The following is a 7,756-nucleotide window of genomic DNA, read 5'->3' as shown; positions in this document are numbered from 1 at the left end:
AACAACTTATGAACCAACCCAAAGAGGTTGACCAGCCAAGTCCACCACCAAGGACTTGAGGTTGCTATCTGTCTCAGCCAGCATAAACAGGGGAGAGGGCTTGCCTATTTGACTGGCCATAGCACATATTGTTAAGACCTAGTCTAAAGGGAGACTTACAGTGCAAACCTAATTATACTTACTCAAAATTCAGCGCGGCTGACTTCCAGGTAGATGGGGTTTGAATTGCAGTCTGGAACAGCAGCTAAATATATTATCACAGAACACTCACACATACCCACAAAATTAATAGAATCCTTTCCCACAATTTAAAACACTTTGTAAAAAAGAAATAATTAAAAAAATATGGCATAGTGTTAATATGTTTCAGCCATGTATCAAAAAAGATTATTAAGATTTATGTGTTAATATTTCATTTGTTTATATATTGATTTTCTTTCTTTTCAGCCTTCCTGAAAAGGCAAGATCTCCCTAGCAGAAGTAATTTATGTGCTTATTCAATATCTTATCAATTCAGTTTTGCATATCAAGAAAAAATTACTTCTCATCCAGATGATTTCTTCAGCATCTGCACTTAATTTCTTTCTAAATGTCAGTGTGACACCGCAGTGGTAAAAAAGAGAGAGAGACCAATTTTCCAGTTAACATTCTCTACAAAGCAAAGTACAGCTAGTACTAGAAATGAATGCAAATGCTTTCTGTGGAAATGTCTCTATTTACTTTCCTCAGAGAGCATGCTGCAAGCTAGCTCATGCTGCCTAGAGAAGGAATTAATAACTATGTTTATAACCATTATAAATATTATTATTTTTAATTGGGCAAATGCTTGTGAGGCAATACACTTTTGTTAATGTGTTTAATTAAATAGAAATGCCAGTTGTTACTTCTATCAGGGGCTTTTTTCAGCTGGAACTCACAGGAACTCAGTTGCTGCACCTTTCAGGTGGGGGCCATTGCCAGTCTAAGAGAACGTGAGAGGTGTTCATGGTGAGTTCCAGCATCTCTTTTTCTGGAAAAATAGTGCTGCTTCTATCCCAGTTTGCTGGAGTTACTCGATTTAAACCGAGCATAGGCAAACCCGGCCTTCCAGATGTTTTGGGACTACAACTCCCATCATCCCTAGCTAACAGGACCAGTGGTCGGGGATGGTGGAAGTTGTAGTCCCAAAACATCTGGAGGGTGGAGTTTGTCTATGCCTGGTTTAAGCCGTGTGTGTATTGCCCCATTTCTCTGGTAGTCCACACTCGTGTGGGACAGAACCACACTATGCATCCCTCCCTGCCAGGGGCTGGACTGAAGAGGAATGGTGGAGCCCTCCCCTTCTCCTGAACCTTCCTGAGAACAGGAAGACAATATAGATTTAGAACAGTGGTTTCCAGAGGGCCATATTTCAGAGGGTGCAGAGGGAGAAAGCTGGGAAATATTAGGAGAGGAAGAGCAGGAAGAAACAGCACCAGGGAGAGACCGCTGACAGATTGAGTGTCTTTGGAAAGCATTTCTGAGCCCCCCTCTCCCAGGACTAGGAGGGCATTGAGAGTAGTAGAACGGAAAGCGCAGAGACAGAAAGCTCAGATCAGCTGGCATAGGGATGATATAGAATAGAAGAGATGGAAGGAGTTGGACTTTACTCGGATCAACACCATTATTTCATTGTCTCTCTCTGTGAATACTGAATAAATTACATGGTAAGAACTCCTCTTGTTTATCTGGTTTTTGGCTGCCACCGGAGGAGGGATTGGATTCCCTGAAGCCTGACACTCCCATATGGTTGTCCAATGATTAGAACGGAAAGGAGATACACCCAATAGCTCCAAAGCCACTAAAGATAACGTCAGAAGGCTTCCAAGAAACATTTTCCTATGTTGATGCTCCATGTAACAGGCCAAGAATAACTTTTTAAGGCCTTTCACCCTGTGTACATTGCCCAAAATTCATGCAGCAGCTCCATGCCAGGATTATACCGGAAGTGCTTACATGCCATGGACTGATGTACTGGGGAAGAGGCTCTCCAACTTTATCATGGAGATTCACCCATGGGGAAGTTGTTTTTATTTTTACACCAGCATATAATGATCTCTGGCAGGCAAGCAGCCTGATAAGCAGCAAAGACTCTTCATCAGTTTTATGTAAGTTTATTTACAAGAAAAACACACTGAGAGCTCAGTTCCCCGCCTGCTCTCATTCACAGTAGTTGATCAGTCTGAATCATTGTTCGTCCACCAACAGGAAGAGCACCAAAACCACACCTTTCTTCTCCTTCCCTTCCATTGTTTTCTGAGCGTCTCAAGTCTCCTAGTACGGGGACTGAACGGCTGGTCTGTCTCCTCCCCACTCCCAGAAGACACAGCCTCAGACTCTGGCTTATCTGCTGGTTGCCTGGCAATGCTCTGACTGCCTTCCAACTCTTCCTCTCCTTGGGAGCTAGCATTGTCTTCCCTGGGAAAGGCAGGCTGCTCTTTCTAGACTTTCTAGACAACCAGCTCTCATCTGCAGGGTCAGTCCCCTGCTTGCTTAGCTCAATTTCTGAGGCTGACTCTTCCGCTGCACTCTGGGGGGGCCACGTTCCTGACACAGCAGCTGCCTTGTGGGCAGGATCAGCATGGTTAAAAATCAGCCCTGAGATATGCCACGCTTTGCTTTTAATAAAAAATGTATTCACTCAAAATAAAGCTCTACAGTTTACCTTAACCATTTGGATAGGTATCGGTGCAAGGATAGTGTGTTCCTCCTATTAATTCTCTGTAGGAAAAGATATGTTTTCTGATGTGCCTGGAAAATTAGCTTTTTTGTGAAACCTAGTAAAGGCAGATGGAGTCAGAGCTGTGCAGGTGGATCAGCAAACAGCAGTCATGACCCAAACTCCCTTATAAGGAGTTAGGAAGGACTACCTGTCCAATCAATGTCAATATGCATCCTTGCTGATGTGCCTGGTTTCCCTGAAGCCCCCTCTTTGGTAAGAGCCACATAGTGGTGCACAGACTAAATCCCTGCATGCTCCAGTTGCTGTTCAAGAATAAGCCCACTGGGCTAGAATCCTTGCAAGACACATGAATCATGACTGATGAGGCTGCATTGAGGCAAGGTTAAGCTGTGTTGAAAGTGTCAAGGCATAGGGAGGGAAAATAATGATAGGGATCTAAATGTAGCTTTGATTGCATTCTGGCAAATACAGTCTGTTCTACTGATGGGCCAACTGCTTGGCTGAAAGTATTTTTGCGATTATTAGCAGGAATGCTATGGTACCCTGTCCAGGAGAAGGTAATGATTCAGATTATGCAAATGAGCATGTTTTGTTTGTTTGTTTTTTAAATGGCATTTTCCAAGCGAGTTTTTTCCTTTAATCCAAATAGAAACATTAGGAAGATATGACACAGAGCAGCAAATAGAATGGCTGTAAATTTTGGAAATGGGATGTCAAGCTAAAAAAAAAGAAAATGCACAGAAACCCATGTTCTACAAGCTGACTGCAGGTATGTGGTGATGCTATCCAAAACAATGATCAAAGGATATGAATTACCCAATTCAGGTGACATATGTAACATCCTACCAGGATGCGCCGAAGTCATCATAGCAGTCAATTAAAGTCACATTTTCAATGCATGTTTCAAATCTGCCTGCTTTCATCTTTCATCCAGCGGCACTTTTTAAAGTAGTATTCTGAGCTGTAACACAAACATGCTGCTTTTGAGTTCTATACAAAAGCTTTGATTCAGCAAAACACTCCAATGTATACTTTAACAGAAGTCCTATTACCTTCGATGGAATTATAAGCATGTCTTTAAATAATGCTAAATGAAACAGAGGAAGATAAACCATAAATTCTGCTGCTGGTTTTACTGAGCAAATTATGTGGCTGAGAACACAGGGAAATTCCTTTGGAAAACTCCTGTCGGAATGATCTCAGCTGTCCACGGAAGTTTACAAACATCACTCTTGTTAAGTCCGGAGGGCCACACAGTTCTTGCTGAGGCTGTGGTGCGACCCTAGGTGGCGTTGAAACCAATATCCCCTGGATCCGCTGCTGTGGGTGGAGCCTCCGCAAGTGGAGTGGTCTGAGTCTGTGGTAAGTCTGGCAGACCCTCTGAAGTGGCTTGGTTCGGCTCCACGCTGGCAGTTTGCAAGGGAGGTGTAGGTGGAGCCTTGCCATCTGTAAGTGTCTCTTCTGGAGCCACAAGCGCAGTTGGGGGCACCACGGTAGTGTCCAAGTCCCCAACCCTGTGCCTAAGCTGGTCTATGTGCCGGCGCCACAAGCGTCCGTCTTCGAGTGCCACCTGGTACGAGCGAGGTAGGAGTTCCATGATTCAGAGGCTGGCGCAAACGACGGTAGAGGCACAAGTGAAGCCATGATTCCGATGCCGGCGTGAAGGGCGATGGATGGAACACCGTGCTCTAGCCAGAACAGTCAGCTCTGAATTGGTTCTGTTCAGTGATTTCACTCAGTGATTCAGCTCAGTGATTCAGCTCTGCTCAGAGGTGGCTGCATCTGGCTGTGCTCTGATGTCCATCTATCCCATCCTCATTGCCAGTGTTAAGTTGTGGGCGAACATAGCAGACAACACAGCGATTTCTCCAGAGCAGCTCTTTACTTGTAAGCTGGACAGAACTGAACAGCAAACAGCTCAGCCGGCCTGCTTTTATAGGCAGTCGGCTGTCAACATTGTAGCAACAACAACCCAGAGTTTCCCGCCTAAAATAACTGACGTGGACCTGAGTGAAAACCATCTACAGTATCCCCCTGCTTGCCCAGGGTGAAACTTCACTACATAACACCTCTAATCCATGGGAGCTGGACAAAGGGCTTCTTTTTGACTCATCGGTTCACTATGTCTGAAAAGGAAACATGTTTAGGATGGTATTCAGCTCCCACTTGCCACCAACTATGCAAGGATTACCACTTGTTTAAAGGGGTTTGCCCTCCCTCTCACCATGTCCCAGGTCCTCACCAAAACTGCTGCAGAGGATGAGAAGAACCCCTAGATCAGATCAGATCTAAAGGAGAGGAGAATGTTCGACTGAACAAATGCACTACGAAAATTTGCATAACACTACATTGAATACAACCCTTAATGTTTAGGGCTGAGGTGAGGATGATGAAGATTGCAGTTTAATTTAATACCCACCTTTCAGCCTAAAGTCCCACGGCAAGTCCGAAAAATATATAGTGGTACCTCAGGTTACATACTCTTCAGGTTACATATGCTTCAGGTTACAGACTCCGCTAACCCAGAAATAGTGCTTCAGGTTAAGAACTTTGCTTCAGGATGAGAATAGAAATTGTGCTCCGGTGGCGCAGCGGCAGCAGGAGGCCCCATTAGCTAAAGTGGTGCTTCAGGTTAAGAACAGTTTCAGGTTAAGAACGGACCTCCGGAATGCATTAAGTACTTAACCTGAAGTACCACTGTACACCTCAAGTTTCAAAAGCCAGGGCTACTCGCCACACTCCGCGATCTTTTTCATGTAAAAAAAAGACAAACTCCCACCCACTCATTCCAAGAGTGTTAAGAGTAGTCAACATGATTGAATAGTGGTATTTGCAAAACCACAAAAGTAAAGAAGGAGAGGGGTGATTATGATGCCTCCCCAAAAAGCAGCCAAGATGACAAAAGGGTGGCAGCAATTATACAATAAAAATTCATATACAAATATGAATTGAGGGCCTGAGCTATGGGCAGTTTGATCAGTTGCATTAGATTAACTACAACAAGTTTATTAAATTTGTGAGGTCCATGCCTTTACACAAAATACCATAAAACATTATTAAAAGATAAACAATCAAATTATAAAAATAAGCTAAAATTCATGCCATGCTGTCCCAGCAAGGAAACTACCCAAAAAAACCCACCATTCAGGAAAGAAGATACAGCAACAGGTTAGGAGAACAATGGGAGGGACCTCACCATTTCATCCAGAAACCATACCCTAGTTTTCATAGCCTTCACCACAAAGACCACTACCACGTGAGGATTAGATTAACTATATATGAGGCAAATGCAGAAAATTAGAGGACATTCAGTATAGCTCTAGTAGTGACAATGTATACTACTATCTATGAGTGTTTCTGATGCATGGTACCAGGGCTGGACAAGATACATTTGGTCCACTTCTTCATCCAATGCTCCCTAACTTCCTTGTGAACTGGAATGCAGCTCCTAGACACATTATGCACACGACTGAATGTTGTAATGCATTTTTGGTGTACAAAAGGGGGCACCCCAAAAATGTGTGTTTTATATGAGAGTGGTGAGTGAGAAAGGGCACTGCTGCATACCCATCCTCCTGACAGCTGAGTCGCTACTCTTTACTGGGAGGGAGAGGGATGAGGTGGCAAGGAGGTCGGCACTGTGTCAACTGATGCACCAACACAACACTGACCTCCCTGCCCACATTGTCGCTCCTCTTCTAATATGTGGCAGGCACTCAGAAGCTGGAAGACCAGGTGTATGATGCCTCCCCTCCTCACCAGCCACTTCTGGCTTTAAATAAGTGGTGCACACAGAATGCACATGTGAATGTGTTTTACAGGTGAATGTGTTTTACACGTGAATGTGTTGGAAAGCATTGAAAGGGGGATGGATGGATAGAGATAGGTTGATAGATGGATAGATGGACAGACAGACGGCACAACTGAGGGAGGAAATTTTCAGATTCACATGCAGTTCAGCATAAAATAGTTGGCAAGTGATTCAATGTTGTGCCTTCCAAGCCCATTTCAGCAAAATGACCCAGAAGAATGAGATGCCATGGTAGATTATGACTGAAGGTTGCTGAGAGATCTAGAAGAATCAATAGGAACACACACACACACACTAACACTTCAGTTTCAGGCACTTGGGAGAGATCCTGCTACAGCATGGAAAGCTTCAAAACTGTCCCAAGCAGCCTTGCTTCAGTTCTTGATTTGGGACTTTCTGTATCTTATACATACACCCCTAATATTTACGCTCTCGAAATATATATTAAAGCGTGTGTTTTCTCTCAAATAAATGTGTATGTTTAAACTACTGAGAATTGTGCTGCAATATGCAGAGATGTGTGAAATCCAGTGGACGGTCTAGTTTCCATCTGCACAGTGCGTGAAAGAAGTGCAGAGAAGCCATTTGGTATAGGAACATGCAAATTTCCAATTCTTCAAGCATCCCTTTCACTTGTGGATAATAAAATCCATCGTATACACACATATTAAAGATACACAACCTTTTCCCTGCTTTGAATATGGTCACCCTAATTGTTGCATTTTTAATCTTTAGTGGAGCATTGCAAATATAATTTACCAAAAAAAATTGGGGAATTCAATAAGACATGCAATTATGAGGGAAACATGGTATAACTTTTAAGCAGAATAATCAGTGCACTCTTTTATATAAAGAGAGTTGACATACAACGTAAATGGTATTGTCTGGGGACATTTTAGAGAGAATGCTTTTTAATTATTGGGGCAGTATATGTTTTGGAGAGCTATAGTAGCATAAAGGGAAATTTTCAGATTCACATTCAGATCAGCCTAAAATAATTGGCAAGCCATGCAATGTTGAAGCTTGGATGTCACTGCGAATCAGACCTCATTGTAGTAATGCTTGTGGAAATTACTGAGCCATTTAACAAAGCTGAATCCTCAGTAGATTTTCAAATTATTCGTTTCTTTTTGTGATTGCCAAGGGCTTGGTCCTCAATTTGCACACAGAAGAAAACCATTTCACCTGGCCTGCTGTTTCTCTCCACTCTGTGAGTTGGGATTAGCAAGGAGTGAACAGGCAAG

General features: G+C 43.2%; 1 long non-coding RNA gene across 1 annotated transcript; it reads right to left on the bottom strand.

The window, feature by feature from the left end:
• Positions 1-3,819: 3,819 nt before the first annotated feature.
• On the bottom strand, positions 3,820-4,832 carry LOC310834498. The gene is made up of 2 exons (XR_014559263.1): positions 4,771-4,832; positions 3,820-3,930 (listed from the first exon to the last, which is right to left on the bottom strand). It is a non-coding gene; the product is annotated as an uncharacterized lncRNA (long non-coding RNA).
• Between the last annotated feature and the right edge of the window lie 2,924 nt (positions 4,833-7,756).

The sequence above is a fragment of the Podarcis gaigeae genome (assembly GCF_964106915.1).
Source record: "Podarcis gaigeae genome assembly, chromosome: 17".
Lineage (NCBI taxonomy): Eukaryota > Metazoa > Chordata > Lepidosauria > Squamata > Lacertidae > Podarcis > Podarcis gaigeae.
This window is presented reverse-complemented; position numbering and strand designations above follow the sequence as displayed.